At 41.2% G+C, this 16233-nt stretch overlaps 1 long non-coding RNA gene across 2 annotated transcripts in view; it reads right to left on the minus strand.

Annotated features, from left to right (window-relative positions):
- Positions 1–16233, minus strand: part of LOC116756679 — a 46474-nt gene that overhangs the window by 24373 nt on the left and 5868 nt on the right. The window contains exon 2 of one of the 2 annotated variants that reach the window (XR_004350730.1): positions 1456–1527. The exons of the other annotated variant lie outside the window; for it this stretch is intronic. This is a non-coding gene — a long non-coding RNA (uncharacterized LOC116756679). The remainder of the gene's footprint in view (positions 1–1455; positions 1528–16233) is intronic. 2 annotated transcript variants of the gene reach the window in all.

Raw genomic sequence — 16233 nt, forward strand, 5'->3', positions numbered from 1 at the left:
AGAGAGCAGCAGAAGTTTCCATTGCCATTTGCCATTAACAGTGCTAAATGTATTTTGTTACTTATACTGGGTGCTGATTACATCTTGCTTTCTTTCGTGCAGGCAAATCTGCTTGGTATTTTGGACTCAGCGTGGGCATGGTCCTTCGTTCACTCTGTTCCATTCCCCATGGTTTCTTTATTGATGGGAGATTATTAATGAAGATAAGAACGAAATGAATGTTCCTTTTAAAAAAATTAAATGACCTTGTTTCCATTTATATATTTCTAACAGCATGTTCATTAGCTATTTTATATCTCTGCTGTGTATTTTGGGATGTGAGCCTCAAAATACCTACCTGAGTTCTTCTGTGATGATGACGATCATTTGGTTCTTAGCCTAACAATTCCCCAGGTATTGTCTCTGGAGACCAGGTAGAAACCAGAGCCCAAGTGAGGTAGTTTGGTTGAGGGAACTTAATACGAGGAACTGGTTACAAAGGTGTTGGACGGGCCAGAAAGCCGAACTGGGGAAGGAAGAGAACCTCAGTGAGAAGCAACAGCAGGAAGCCTCTACCCTCCATCCCTACGGTTGGAGAGACCAACAGACTGGCTGGATTAACAGAGGCCTAGAGCCACCGTCCCCAGATGGACCTAGAATGAGAATCACAGAGAGGCAGTCACTGTGGGAGAAGCCCCCTGAATAAGAAAAGGAGGAAAATAACCTTGGCTTCCCTTCTTCTTCTGCAAGTGTTCCTAATTTATCTTTTTATCTTTCATTGTCCCAATTCCTTTTTGGCATGGTCAAGTGAGTCTAGGAAATGCAGTTGGCAGGAATCAGCTTCCTTCCAAACAGACAGAATAAGAGAATGGCAAGGAATAAATGGATTTGAGAGCAAGTAGGCAAATGAGCAGCACATTAAGCCCCTAGTGCAGTATGTTATGTTGGGCTTTGGGTAGCAAATGGTCAAAGCAGGTCAGAGAAGTCCAAACCAGAGACTGGGCAAAGTTAGTGAGGTACGACTGATATTGCATACAGAATACAGGGTCATAAACAGGAGTTGAGTCAACAGAGGGGACTATAGCACAATACATCATAAACTATCAGTAGAGACGTATAAAACAGTCTCCTGGAGATCAGAGGAAACACAGTCATAGATTTTCATGATAATTAGGCCATATTACGGGGATAGAACATCAGCACACACAGGGTAGTAACAAGGGGTCAAACAGGCTTAGAGAGTTGCAGTTCATTATCTGTATGTAGGAATCCATTCCAAATAACCAGTCTGAAAGGTACACACTAGAATTCCAAACGGACTTTTCTTTTTGTCAATACCTTTGCCATTTTATATTTTCTGGTTATCTGAAGTTAATTCCTACATCTGCTTGAAAACTGCACTTTGAAATCATTGATATTAGCTTGACTACTTGCCATTGCTTTCTCATGAGAGCAAATTATAAAGAAAAGTTGTACCTATTTGAGTTTTCTGTTGATTTCAAACTCTATAAGTAGGATGTTCCTGTTAGGCACTCCGAAGGCACTTATCTGCAGTGAGGAAGGCCAAGATAATGGGGGATAAACAAAAAAGGAATCATCCAATCAATGAACAGAATGAAAGCGTAAACATAAAGAGTAATGTAACCAACAAGTTAAGTCTTGCATTTTCTGTCCGTGTATTATTTATCTTTCATGGGCTTGAGTAAAGCTTTTCTTATTTATGGCACCATATGAGAAAAAGATAAATAGATACTTTAAAGTGATCATACTATTCTACTTGAAAATAATCTCTCTGGATCCACAAATGCTTATTTGGATAACGGAAATGAAAATTGTTCCTTGTCTTTAATTAATTAGATTGAAAGTTAAAAAATTTTTTTTTTATTAACCAAGCTCAAGCTCTTTTTGGTAGAATCTAAATTAATATCCATAGGAGATGCCTGGTTCACTGATTACACAGGCACCTTGCAATAATTAATATTTGGAAGAAAGCAGTGTATTTTGCATACTCTTATTCATCAAAAAATGTGCATTTTGGAAAACAATAAAGCAAGCATGTATAATTTTAGAAATACTAGTTTATATGATCACACACACACACACACACACACGTGAGGCCCAAAGTCTATATAACGAGTCTGTTGTAGCTGTAATCTAGATAATTAATAAAATTCATTCACCCAGAAATGGAGGCATCAAATGTGTGCAGGCACAAGGCTAGGCTCTGAGAACATGTAGATACACATAATTCCTAGCTTCAGAAAGTTTATAAGCTAGAGAGAAAGTCTAAGAGGCTGCTATAGAAGCTATGAGAGGTGACTCTTGCCGGGGACCACAGGTGGCACAAAGCAGGGAGGTGTCCTTAGGCAAGGAGTCATCCACAGGTTTTCAACTTCAAGGTTTGCAAAGCTGAGACTCTGGATCTTGGATAGCCCAGTCCCAAGCCTTGGCCTCCTGCCCATGGCAAGCTCCAGCCTGGCCTCCACCTTGAGCTAACATCACATTGCTGTACACACAGCCATGCCTCCCGCCTACCTCTCGCTCCCAAGGGGACCCTTTACAAACTTAATGCCCCCTCCCCCTGCCCCCCACTTCACGTCCCACATCAAACAGACTGTCTAGTGCTGCCCAATATGTTGTGCAGGTAGGTACCTGCCATTTCTTAATTCGCTCTTTCACAACCGTCTCCCATCGGGTCTCTCCATCTCCTGTTTTGATCTGCTCTACTGCAACTTTCTACTGGCAAAGAGCTATCTTTCTAAAACATGCTATTCTCTTTCCCAGTACCTTCTGATAGATCCCCACTGTCCACACACAGTAGTATCTCTCAGACTTGGATGTGCCCCATTATCATGTTAGGGAACTTTTATTTCCAACAGATTCCTCTTGAACCAAAATTTCCGGAAATGCAGCCTGGGCAATCTGTATTTTTAACATGTTTTTCAGATGGCTCTTTACTGTCAGCCTGATTCTAGTCGGGGACCAGGGTTTTGGAACTGCAAGATGAAGTCCAAACCTAGCACACAAAGTCATTCACATTGACTCTTCCCCGGTACACACCCCATACGACGGTCACAGTTGTAATCCACTTCTGAAACTCTCAGGGTTCTCCTAAGCCTCTGTCACTGCACATGCTGTTCTCTCCAGAATTGCTTTTCACTCCTTTTCTACCCTGGAAAGCATTCCCTAAGCCTTCTTCTTTAAAGTTTTCCCTGATCTCTCAGCTGAGTGAGCTAAGGGTCCTCCTCTGCTTTTAAAAGCCCTGTGCAAATCACTGCTCATGGTGTACTTTATTTTTTTTAAATACACATTTATTTATTTTTGGCTGCGTTGGGTCTTCGTTGCTGTGCGTTCTTTCTCTAGTTGTGGCGAGCGGGGGCTACTCTTCGTTGCAGTGTGCACTTGCTTCTCATTGCGGTGGCTTCTCTTGTTGCAGAGCATGGGCTCTAGGTGTGTGGGCTTCAGTAGTTGTGGCATGTGGGCTCAGTAGTTGTGGCTCGTGGGCTCTAGAGCGCAGGCTCAGTAGTCGTGCCGCACGGGCTTAGTTGCTCTGCGGCATGTGGGATCTTCCTGGACCAGGGATCGAACCCGTGTCCCCTGCATTGGCAGGTGGATTCTTAACCACTGCACCACCAGGGAAGCCCTCACAGTGTACTTTAATTTTCACTTGTCTGTTTCCCTTCCTGTACTTGGACTTCTTCAAGGGTTGGGGCTGCAAATTACTAATCTCTTTAATCTTAGTGTCCAGCCTTGCTCCTGATTCATAACTGGCACATAACATAAATAAATGAATGGATGGATAAATGAATGAACAGAGTTCTAGTCACACTATGGTAGAAACTGGCTGTGTATAGACCATCATTCTTTATGAACTAAATAATTATATATCTTCCAACAGAATACTATTAAGTGAAGCTAGCAGAAGTTCTTCAGCATTTGAGATGAAATGGAAACCAAAATAAATGCTACTGCAAAAACATAATTGCTTTCCCAGTGCAGGATTGAGGGAATCATTAAACATTTAGATTAATGTATTGTTTGGCAGATGGCCAATGTTTTTATTTTTCATTTGCCTTTGTGTTCATTTATGGGCTGGCAAGATACCCACACACATTCAATGCATCTTTTTTTTTGCAAAGTGAAAAATATTTTTCAGTGTATTTCTATTTATTCTGCTTTTAGTGTTGGTAGTATTTTTGTTTCAATGAACGTATCATAAACCCCCAACCACTAAGCAAGAAATCAACATAGTTGTATCAGTTTATAATTTAATGTAAATGGAATTTTTAATGGACTTGGTTTGTTTTTGCTTAGATTCATTACCTCTCTTTGGATACTATACACTTATTTTTCCCTTTGTGACTCCTCCACTTTCTGTCCATGTGGTTCTTTTCGGTGGGACTGCTCGGGGGAGGGAGGCATGTGACCCAGGCTTGCCCAACTGGAGTCACAGTGAAGTGCTCAGGGAAGACACCTAATCCAAGGCAGCCAATGAGAGTTCGTGCCAGTTCCTTTGTCGGGATCACAGGGGAAGATGTACTCTCTGCACTGGGATTGATAAAGTATTAGAACATCAGCCATTTTTGCTGTGGAGTGAGTAAAGCTGCCCAAGAATGAAGCCAACACAGTGAGAAGCAAAGCCAAAAGAGAAAGAGAGGCAATTTCTGATGATATTTTGAGCCTTTGCATCCAGCTGTAAAGGACTGTAGACAGTTTACCCCTTGGGATTTATACTTATTTGAGCTCCACTCACTCTAAAGAAAAAAATTCCTTTTTATTCTTAAGCTGATCTGAGTTTGCTTTCTCTCATTTACTACCATAAGTGTCTTGACCATAAGACATTATGTCTAATTTTATAGCATCACTGAATTTGTTGTATTACACAAGAATTGTGTGAATTTTCAATAAAGCTCTTCTCTTCTGTGAATCTCTAGAGATATACTTAAGTAGAAGTAATTTACTAGTTTGTTGTGACATAAGTCACTTAATTAATAAGTCAGTTAATTCTCTGTACCCCAGTTTCCTCATTTGCTAAACTGGGGAGTTAATACTAAGTCCCTTCTGCAGAATTATTATTCTGTGGAAAAAACAGTGACACCTTAGAGCAACTGACTGCTATTTAAGGATCATAATTCCCCCAACCTTAAATGCTGTTATGGCACATAGTAAGTGTCAGGGGCTGGGGGTAGGGGGTAGAGTGGAAAAGCAGGAGGACAAAGTTTGATAAACTTCATTTTGGATAAACCCCAAACAGCCAGATAATTTATTGGGTTGGCCTACTCAATATTATTTATCACATTATCATTATTAGCTTCTTCTGTAATTGGGAGATGAGTTCCAGAAATGTGAGAACTGTCACAGGTTGTCAAATTTACCAAAGGATGAAAATAGACGTGTCAGAAAAAAAAAATGTATCCATAATTCAGTTTATTCTCATCAAATTGGAACCAAATGCACAGTTTTAGATGGAGAGGAGAAGGCTAAACATTCGTCAGATATGTGGTTTAAAGAGACGGCAATGCCTGAGACAGAAGTAGGAAAAAGTAATGACTATTTAAAAATCTGGGGCTTCCCTGGTGGCTCAGTGGTTGAGAGTCCGCCTGTCGATGCAAGGCAGACGGGTTCGTGCCCCGGTCCGGGAAGATCCCACATGCCTCGGAGCGGCTGGGCCCGTGAGCCATGGCCGCTGAGCCTGCGCGTCCGGAGCCTGTGCTCCGCAACGGGAGAGGCCACAACAGTGAGAGGCCAGCGTACCGCAAAAAAAAAATCTGGGCTGCTTTAAAACCAAAACCAGTTTTAATAAAAACCAACATGATATGTTAAACTAAATGTAATTACACACTGGGTCACACTGTAACTTCAAAGAACTCAGAATGCATTTCTTTTTATCTTTTACTTAAAAAATAATCATGGTTCCATTTCCTGGAACACTTTTTTTCTCCAACTGACGCATATGTTTACATGACTTCCTGTTCATGGACACCTAACAAAAGTCACTGCTACCTACAATGTGTTTGTGTTTTCTCTCTCAAATTTGTATTTTCTAATTTTAGGTGTTAATACTTAATGACCTGCTCCTAAGACACACTGAATTTGCTCAGACTGAATCATCCTAAAAGTTTTCTATGACTATGTTGTGACATTTGCATTGGATTTCCAGTCTGGGTAACTTCTCAGCAATTTTCCTCCTACCTTATTAGATTTTTTTTTTAATTACAAAATTAATGTATATTCATTGTAATGACACAGAAAATACAGTTATAACAAAAGTTCTAATGAAAAAATTAATCTCCTTCCTTCAGTCTCATCTCTCTTAGGTCTCCATTGCTTCGTGTGCAACCTTCCATGTAGTTTCTATGTTTATACCACATAGAAACATATATGTATATAGGGCCCACCCTTCCATCCTTTCCACTTCCCTTACTACTCCTTTTTTTTTTCCATAGTTTTCCAAATATTAGATCACACTACAAATCAAAGGTCACACAAATCGACGGCCCACAGTCGGGGAAAACATTTTGTTGGCAAAACGTTAAGGAAATTTAACATGAATGACCTGGACTCACATACCTACACAGTAATATTATTATTGATGTTGCACAGGCCTTCCAATTTAACATGGTCCTTTCCATTCCCTATTATTCATACCTCCACTAATCCACCTTTTGATATTACTGGTCTAACATCTATAAGCATTTGCGTTTATATCCTCCTGATATTACTTAGCAACATTTTGCATTTAACATTATGTCATGGTATTATCAATTAGAATTAACTTCAGCTGCATATAACCGAAAATGCCAAATTACAATGGCTTAAACCCTAAGGGTTTCTTTTTCCCACATGTAAAATAAGTCTGGAAGTGTGTGGTCCTCAGCTCACATGGTACTTCGGAGTCACAAGGGACCTGAGCTCCCCCTATTTTTCTCCTCCACCTTCCTTGGGACGTGGATTCTAGTCTCGAGGTCAGTTAATCATCCCTAATGGCTAAGGAGCTCTAGTCGCTTGATCTGTGTTTCAGGCAGTAAAAAATGTGGAGGGCAAAAACAAAATGGTCAGCCTCTCCTAAGTCAGCCCTTCTTTAAAGATATTTCCCAGAATTCCCACTCAGATACTTCCACTTAGATCTCACTGGCCATAACTTTGTCATACAGCCAAACCTAGCTTCACATGAGGTGGAGAAATGTTGTCTTTTGGTTCGGCACACAGGCACCAGAGTAAAATCCAGGTACTGTTATTAAGGAGAAGATACAAATATCAGTCTCTGCCCCACATTCCTGCAGGTTAAGACAGACACACGGAAGAGACTGTGAAGGTCCTCAATATCCAGGCTCTTCTTCTGAGTTAAAAGAAACCTCAGAGTTAACCTGGTCGCAGAGGTACTTGAACTGAAGGCTATGTTTCTAAATCTTCACATTTTAAAATAATTCTTTACGATCATAATCTTCTCTCCCTCCAACATCAGTACTTTATTTTTTTACGATTCACCAAATGGGATTCCTAGGACTAATGTCAACAAATTTTAAGTTTTAATAGATGCTGATGGTTAACTTTGTAGGTGGCTGTGACAATTCATTCTCAGGAAGAGTGTTCAGTTGCATATCCATTTTCCTATACACTTCTCAGCGTTGGATATTTTTTTTCTCCTTTTAAATGTTATGAATCATGGGTGAAAAATGATATCTGTCATTGTTTAATTTGTGGTTCCCTTACTACCAGGAATGAAAAGCCTCTCTTCCTATGTTAATTGCTCACTTAAATTTCTTCTGTAGGGAGTTTGTGTTAACACCCTTTGCCAATGTTTCTGTTGGACTATTTGCCTTTTTCTTATCATTTTAACTATGAGAGATGTTAATCTCTGTCATATGTGATGTAACCATTTTCTTCTAACCTCTAAGTTCTAAAAAAATCTCTAGCCATCGGAAATTTGTTTATGTAACCAAATCTTTCCATGAATGGCGATGGGTTTCTACTTTTACCTAAGTCTCTCCCACCTTGAGCTACTACAAATATTTTCCTGAATTTTTTTCTAATTTTCTAATATACTTATAGTTTTTTAAAAAAAATAAATTTATTTATTTATTTTGGCTGTGTTGGTCTTTTTTTTTTTTAACATTTTTATTGGAGTTTAATTGCTTTACAATGGTGTGTTAGTTCCTGCTTTATAACAAAGTGAATCAGTTACACATATACATATATCCCCATATCTCTTCCCTCTTGTATCTCCCTCCCTCCCACCCTCCCTATCCCACCCTTCTATCTGGTCAAGAAGCACTGAGCTGATCTCCGGCTGCTTCCCACTAGCTATCTATTTTACATGTGGTAGTGTTTATATGTCGATATATACACTACCACTCTCTTACTTTGTTCCAGCTTACCCTTCCCCCTCCCCGTGTCGTCAAGTCCATTCTGTGGTAGGTCTGCATCTTATTCCCATCTTGCCCCTAGGTTCTTCATGACCATTTTTTGTTTTAGAGTCCACATATACGTGTTAGCATACGGTATTTGTTTTTCTCTTTCTGACTTACTTCACTCTGTATGACAGACTCTAGGTCCATCCACCTCACTACAAATAACTCAATTTCGTTTCTTTTTATGGCTGAGTAATATTCCATTGTATATATGTGCCACATCTTCTTTATCCATTCATCCGATGATGGACACTTAGGTTGTTTCCATCTCCAGGCTATTGTAAATAGAGCTGCAATGAACATTTTGGTACATGACTCTTTTTGAATTATGGTTTTCTCAGGGTATATGCCCAGTAGTGGGATTGCTGGGTCGTATGGTAGTTCTATTTTTAGCTTAAGGAACCTCCATAGTGTTCTCCATAGTGGCTGTATCAACTTACATTCCCACCAACAGTGTATGAGGGTTCCCCTTTCTCCACACCCTCTCCGGCATTTGTTTGTTATACTTATAGTTTTGTTTTTATTATTCGACTCATTCAGTCAACTATTTGTTGACCACTTATTATGTGCCAGGTCTTCTTCAGATTCTAGTGGGGATGCCTTCCAGTTAGGAAAGACAGACAATAATACAATGAACCAATAAAAAAGCGAGGCATTTCACCAGAGAATTAAAACATGGTGACACAGTAGAGTGAGGCAGGCTATTTCAGAATGAGTGGTCAGGAAAAGCTTCTCTGAGGAGATGGGATTCAAACTGATTCAGGAATAACTACTGCCCTGGGGAGAAGTCCAGGGAGAAGAGGCAGGTGGGAATGGCCTTGGGATGTGTGAAGGGCAGAAAGGCTGATGTGGCTAGTGCCTCAGGTTGAGGAGACATGCTGGAGAGGGAGGCAGGTACTGGCAGGCTTGGCAGGCCAACGAGGAGTTTGCATTTTATTCTACACTGAGGACTTGTAGTCAATCTGGACTTTGTTTTTATATGTAATACGGTATGTGTGTCGGGAGTCTAACTTTTATTTTCTTTCACATTGAGAGTTATATTTTAAATAAACTATTCATCATTTGCAGGTGGTGGTGGGGGGACTAGGGTGACATCCCACAGACCCTCACCTCATTTCAAACACGGTACAAATATCATCATTATATGAAATATACATTCAATTGAAATTAAACATATAATGAGTCTAATTTTTTTTGTTTTTGTTTTGTTCTGGCCACGCAGCAAGGCACGTGGGGTCCTAGTTCCCTGACCAGGGATCCAACCCATGCCCCCTGCAGTGGAAGCGCAGAGTCTTAACCACTGGACCACCAGGGAAGTCCCCATGAGTACAATATTTTTATCCCAGGGATGTGACCATTCAATAAAATCCTTCTAGAACTACTTTTTAGAAACATGGTCAGGAAGTCATCTCAAAACCCAGTTTTAATACTTTATAGTCACACAAAACTTTTGATCAAAAACCATAGCCCTGGGCTTCCCTGGTGGCGCAGTGGTTAAAAATCCACCTGCCGAGGAGGGGAAAGATGGCGGAAGAGTAAGACGCGCAGATCACCTTCCTCCCCACAGATACACCAGAAATACATCTACACGTGGAACAACTCCTACAGAGCACCTACTGAACGCTGGCAGACCTCAGACCTCCCAAAAGGCAAGAAACTCCCCCCCACCAAGTACCTGGGTAGGGGAAAAGAATAAACAAAGACAAAAGAATAGGGACGGGAGCTGCACTAGTGGGAGGGAGCTGTGAAGGAGGAAAGGTTTCCACACACTAGGAGCCCCTTTGTGGGCGGAGACTGCGGGTGGCGGAGGTGGGGAGATTCGGAGCCGCAGAGGAAGGCACAGCAACAGGGATGCGGAGGGCAAAGCGGAGAGATTCCCGCACAGAGGATTGGTGCCGACTGGCACTCACCAGCCCAAGAGGCTTGTCTGCTCACCCGCCAGGGCGGGCGGGGCTGGGAGCTGAGGCTTGGGCTTTGGTCGGAGTGCCAGGAGAGGACTGGGGTTGGCAGCGTGAACACAGCCTGCAGGGGGTTAGTGCACCACGGCTAGCGGGGAGGGAGTCCGAGAAAAGGTCTGGAGCTGCCGAAGACACAAGAGACTTTTTCTTCCCTCTTTTGTTTCCTGGTGCACGAGGAGAGGGCATTAAGAGCGGTGCTTAAAGGAGCTCCAGAGACAGGCGCGAGCCCCGGCTAACAGCGTGGACCCCAGAGACGGGCATGAAACGCTAAGGCTGCTGCTGCCACCACCGAGAAGCCTGTGTGCAAGCACAGGTCACTCTCCACATCCCCCTTCTGGGGAGCCTGTGCAGCCTGCCAGTGCCAGGGTCCCAGGATCCAGGGACAACTTCCCCGGGAGAACGCACGGCACGCCTCAGGCTGGTGCAACGTCCTGCCGGCCTCTGCCGCCGCAGGCCCGCCCCGCTTCTGCACCCATCCCTCCCCCGGGCCTGAGTGAGCCGGAGCCCCCAAGACAGCTGCTCCTTCAACCCCGTCCTGTCTGAGTGAAGAACAGACGCCCTCCGGCGACCTACACGCAGAGGCGGGGCCAAAGCCAAAGCTGAACCCCGGGAGCTGTGAGAACAAAGAAGAGAAATGGAAATCTCTCCCAGCAGCCTCAGAAGCAGCGGATTAAAGCTCCACAATCAACTTGATGTACCCTGCATCTGTGGAATACCTGAATAGACAACGAATCATCCCAAATTGAGGAGGTGGACTTTGAGAGCAAGATTTATGATTTTTTCCCCCTTTTTTGTGAGTGTGTATGTGTATACTTCTGTGCGAGATTTTGTCTGTATAGCTTTGTTTTCACCATTTGTCCTAGGGTTCTATCCGTCCATCTTTTTTTCTTCTTTAAAAATTTTTTTCTTAATAATTATTTTTTATTTAATAACTTTATTTTACTTTATTTTATCCCCTTTCTTTCTTCTTTCCTTTCTTTCGTCCTTCTTTTCTTTCGTTCTTTCTTTCTCTTTCTCTCTCTCCCTCTCTCTGTCTCTGTCTCTCTCTCTCCTCCCTCCCTCCCTCTCTCCCTCCCTCCTCCCTCTCTCCCTCCCTCCCTCCCTCTTTCCCTCCCTCCTTCTCTCTCTCTCTTTCTTTTTACTTTTCCTCCCTTTTATTCTGAGCCGTGTGGATGAAAGGCTCTTGGTGCTCCAGCCAGGAGTCAGTGCTGTTCCCTTGAGGTGGGAGAGCCAACTTCAGGACACTGGTCCACAAGAGACCTCCCAGCTCCACATAATATCAAACGGCAAAAATCTCCCAGAGATCGCCATCTCAACACCGATACGCAGCTTCACTCAACAACAAGCAAGCTACAGTGCTGGACACCCTATGCCAAACAACTAGCAAGAAAGGAACACAGCCCCATCCATTAGCAGAGAGGCTGCCTAAAATCATAATAAGTCCACAGACACCCCAAAACACACCACCAGACGTGGACCTGCCCACCAGAAAGACAAGATCCAGCCTCATCCACCAGAACACAGGCACTAGTCCCCTTCACCAGGAAGCCTACACAACCCACCGAACCAACTTTAGCCACTGGGGACAGACACCAAAAACAACTACGAACCAGCAGCCTGCAAAAAGGAGACCTTAAACACAGTACGATAAGCAAAATGAGAAGACAGAAAACCACATAGCAGATGAAGGAGCAAGATAAAAACCCACCAGACGTAACAAATGAAGAGGAAATAGGCAGTCTGCCTGAAAAAGAATTCAGAATAATGATAGTAAAGATGATCCAACATCTTAGAAATAGAATAGACAAAATGCAAGAAACATTTAACAAGGACCTAGAAGAACTAAAGATGAAACAAGCAACACTGAACAACACAATAAATGAAATGAAAAATACCCTAGATGGGATCAATAGCAGAATAACTGAGGCAGAAGAACGGATAAGTGACCTGGAAGATAAAATAGTGGAAATAACTACTGCAGAGCAAAATAAAGAAAAAAGAATGAAAAGAACTAAGGACAGTGTCAGATACCTCTGGGACAAGATTAAATGCACCAACACTCAAATTATAGGCGTTCCAGAAGAAGAAGAGAAAAAGAAAGGGTCTGAGAAAATATTTGAAGAGATTATAGTTGAAAACTTTCCTAACATGGGAAAGGAAATAGTTAATCAAGTCCGGGAAGCACAGAGACTCCCATACAGGATAAATCCAAGGAGAAACATGCCAAGACACATATTAATCAAACTGTCAAAAATTAAATACAAAGAAAACATATTAAAAGCAGCAAGGGAAAAACAGCAAATAACACACAAGGGAAACCCCATAAAGTTAACAGCTGATCTTTCAGCAGAAACTCTGCAAGCCAGAAGGGACTGGCAGGACATATTTAAAGTGACGAAAGAGAAAAACCTGCAACCAAGATTACTCTACCCAGCAAGGATCTCATTCAGATTTGATGGAGAAATTAAAACTTTTACAGACAAGCAAAAGCTGAGAGAGTTCAACACCACTAAACCAGCTTAAGAACAAATGCTAAAGGAACTTCTCTAGGCAAGAAACACAAGAGAAGGAAAAGACCTACAATAACGAACCCAAAACAATTAAGAAAATGGGAATAGGAAACATACATATGGATAATTACCTTAAATGTAAATGGACTAAATGCTCCCACCAAAAGACACAGATTGGCTGAATGGATACAAAAATAAGACCCATATATATGCTGTCTACAAGAGACCCACACAGACTGAAAGTAAGGGGATGGAAAAAGATATTCCATGCAAATGGAAACCAAAAGAAAGCTGGAGTAGCAATTCTCATATCAGACAAAATACACTTTAAAATAAAGACTATTAGAAGAGACAAAGAAGGACACTACATAATGATCAAGGGATCGATCCAAGAAGAAGATATAACAATTGTAAATATTTATGCATCCAACATAGGAGCACCTCAGTACATCAGGCAAATACTAACATCCATAAAAGGGGAGATCGACAGTAACATATTCATAGTAGGGGACTTTAACACTCCACTTCCACCAATGGACAGATCATCCAAAATGAAAGTAAATAAGGAAACATAAGCTTGAAATGATACATTAAACAAGATGGACTTAATTGATATTTATAGGACATTCCATCCAAAAACAATAAAATACACATTTTTCTCAAGTGCTCATGGAACATTCTCCAGGATAGATCATATCTTGGGTCACAAATCAAGCCTTGGTAAATTTAAGAAAATTGAAATCGTATCAAGTATCTTTTCCGACCACAACACTATGAGACTAGATATCAATTACAAGGAAAGATCTGTAAAAAATACAAACACATGGAGGCTAAACAGTACACTACTTAATAACGAAGAAATCAAAGAGGAAATAAAAAAACACCTAGAAACAAATGATAATGGAGACACGATGACCCAAAACCTATGGGATGCAGCAAAAGCAGTTCTAAGAGGGAAGTTTATAGCAATACAATCCTACCTTAAGAAACAGGAAAACGGGCTTCCCTGGTGGCGCAGTGGTTGAGAGTCCGCCTGCCGATGCAGGGGACGCGGGTTCGTGCCCCAGTCCGGGAAGATCCCACATGCCGCGGAGTGGCTGGCCCGTGAGCCATGGCTGCTGAGCCTGCGCGTCCGGAGCCTGTGCTCCGCAACGGGAGAGGCCACAGCAGTGAGAGGCCCGCATAGCGCAAAAAAAAAAAAAAAAGAAACAGGAAACATCTCAAATAAACAACCTAACCTTGCACCTAAAGCAATTAGAGAAAGAAGAACAAAAAAAACCCAAAGATAGCAGAAGGAAAGAAATCATAAAAATCAGATCAGAGATAAATGAAAAAGAAATGAAGGAAACGATAGCAAAGATCAATAAAACCAAAAGCTGGTTCTTTGAGAAGATAAACAAAATTGATAAACCATTAGCCAGACTCATCAAGAAAAAAAGGGAGAAGACTCAAATCAATAGAATTAGAAATGAAAAAGGAGAAATAGCAACTGATACTGCAGAAATACAAAGGATCATGAGAGATGACTACAAGCAACTCTATGCCAATAAAATGCACAGCCTGGAAGAAATGGACAAATTCTTAGAAATACACAACCTGCCAAGACTGAATCAGGAAGAAATAGAAAATATGAACAGACCAATCACAAGCACTGAAATTGAAACTGTGATTAAAAATCTTCCAACAAACAAAAGCCCAGGACCAGATGGCTTCACAGGTGAAGTCTATCAAACATTTAGAGAAGAGCTAACACCTATCCTTCTCAAACCCTTCCAAAGTATAGCAGAGGAAGGAACACGCCGAAACTCATTCTACGAGGACACCGTCACCCTGATACCAAAACGAGACAAGGATGTCACAAAGAAAGAAAACTACAGGCCAATATCACTGATGAACATAGATGCAAAAATCCTCAACAAAATAGTAGCAAACAGAATCCAACAGCACATTAAAAGGATCAGACACCATGATCAAGTGGGGTTTACCCCAGGAATGCAAGGATTCTTCAATATATGCAAATCAATCAATGTGATACACCATATTAAGAAATTGAAGGAGAAAAACCATATGATCATCTCGATAGATGCAGAGAAAGCTTTCGACAAAATTCAACACCCATTTATGATAAAAACCCTGCAGAAAGTAGGCATAGAGGGAACTTTCCTCAACATAATAAAGGCCATATATGACAAACCCACAGCCAACATCGTGCTCAATGGTGAAAAACTGAAAGCATTTCCACTAAGATCAGGAATAAGACAAGGTTGCCAACTCTCACCACTCTTATTCAACATAGTTTTGGAAGTTTTAGCCACAGCAATCAGAGAAGGAAAGGAAATAAAAGGAATCCAAATTGGAAAAGAAGTAAAGCAGTCACCGTTTGCAGATGACATGATACTATACATAGAGAATCCTAAAGATGCTACAAGAAAACTACTAGAGCTAATCAATGAATTTGGTAAAGTAGCAGGATACAAAATTAATGCACAGAAATCTCTGGCATTCCTATACACTAATGATGAAAAACCTGAAAGTGAAATCAAGAAAACACTCCCATTTACCACTGCAACAAAAAGAATAAAATATCTAGGAATAAACCTACCTAAGGAGACAAAAGACCTGTATGCAGAAAATTATAAGACACTGATGAAAGAAATTAAAGATGATAAAAATAGATGGAGAGATGTACCATGTTCTTGGATTGGAAGAATCAATATTGTGAAAATGACTCTACTACCCAAAGCAATCTACAGATTCAATGCAATCCCTATCAAACTATCACAGGCATTTTTCACAGAACTAGAACAAAAAATTTCACAATTTGTATGGAAACACAAAAGACCCCAAATAGCCAAAGCAATCTTGAGAACTGGAGGAATCAGGCTCCCTGACTTCAGAATATACTACAAAGCTACAGTAATCCAGACAGTATGATACTGGCACAAAAACAGAAAGATAGATCAATGGAACAGGATGGAAAGCCCAGAGATAAACCCACGCACATATGGTCACCTTATCTTTGTTAAAGGAGGCAGGAATGTACAGTGGAGAAAGGATAGCCTCTTCAATAAGTGGTGCTGAGAAAACTGGACAGATACATGTAAAAGTATGAGATTAGAACACTCCCTAACACCATACACAAAAATAAGCTCAAAATGGATTAAAGACCTAAATGTAAGGCCAGAAACGATCAAACTCTTAGATGAAAACATAGGCAGGACACTCTATGACATAAATCACAGCAAGATCCTTTTTGACCCACCTCCTAGAGAAATGGAAATAAAAACAAAAATAAACAAATGGGACCTAATGAAACTTCAAAGCTTTTGCACAGCAAAGGAAACCATAAACAAGACCAAAAGACAACCCTCAGAA

The sequence above is a fragment of the Phocoena sinus genome, chromosome 7 (genome assembly GCF_008692025.1).
Source record: "Phocoena sinus isolate mPhoSin1 chromosome 7, mPhoSin1.pri, whole genome shotgun sequence".
In the NCBI taxonomy this organism is placed as follows: domain Eukaryota; kingdom Metazoa; phylum Chordata; class Mammalia; order Artiodactyla; family Phocoenidae; genus Phocoena; species Phocoena sinus.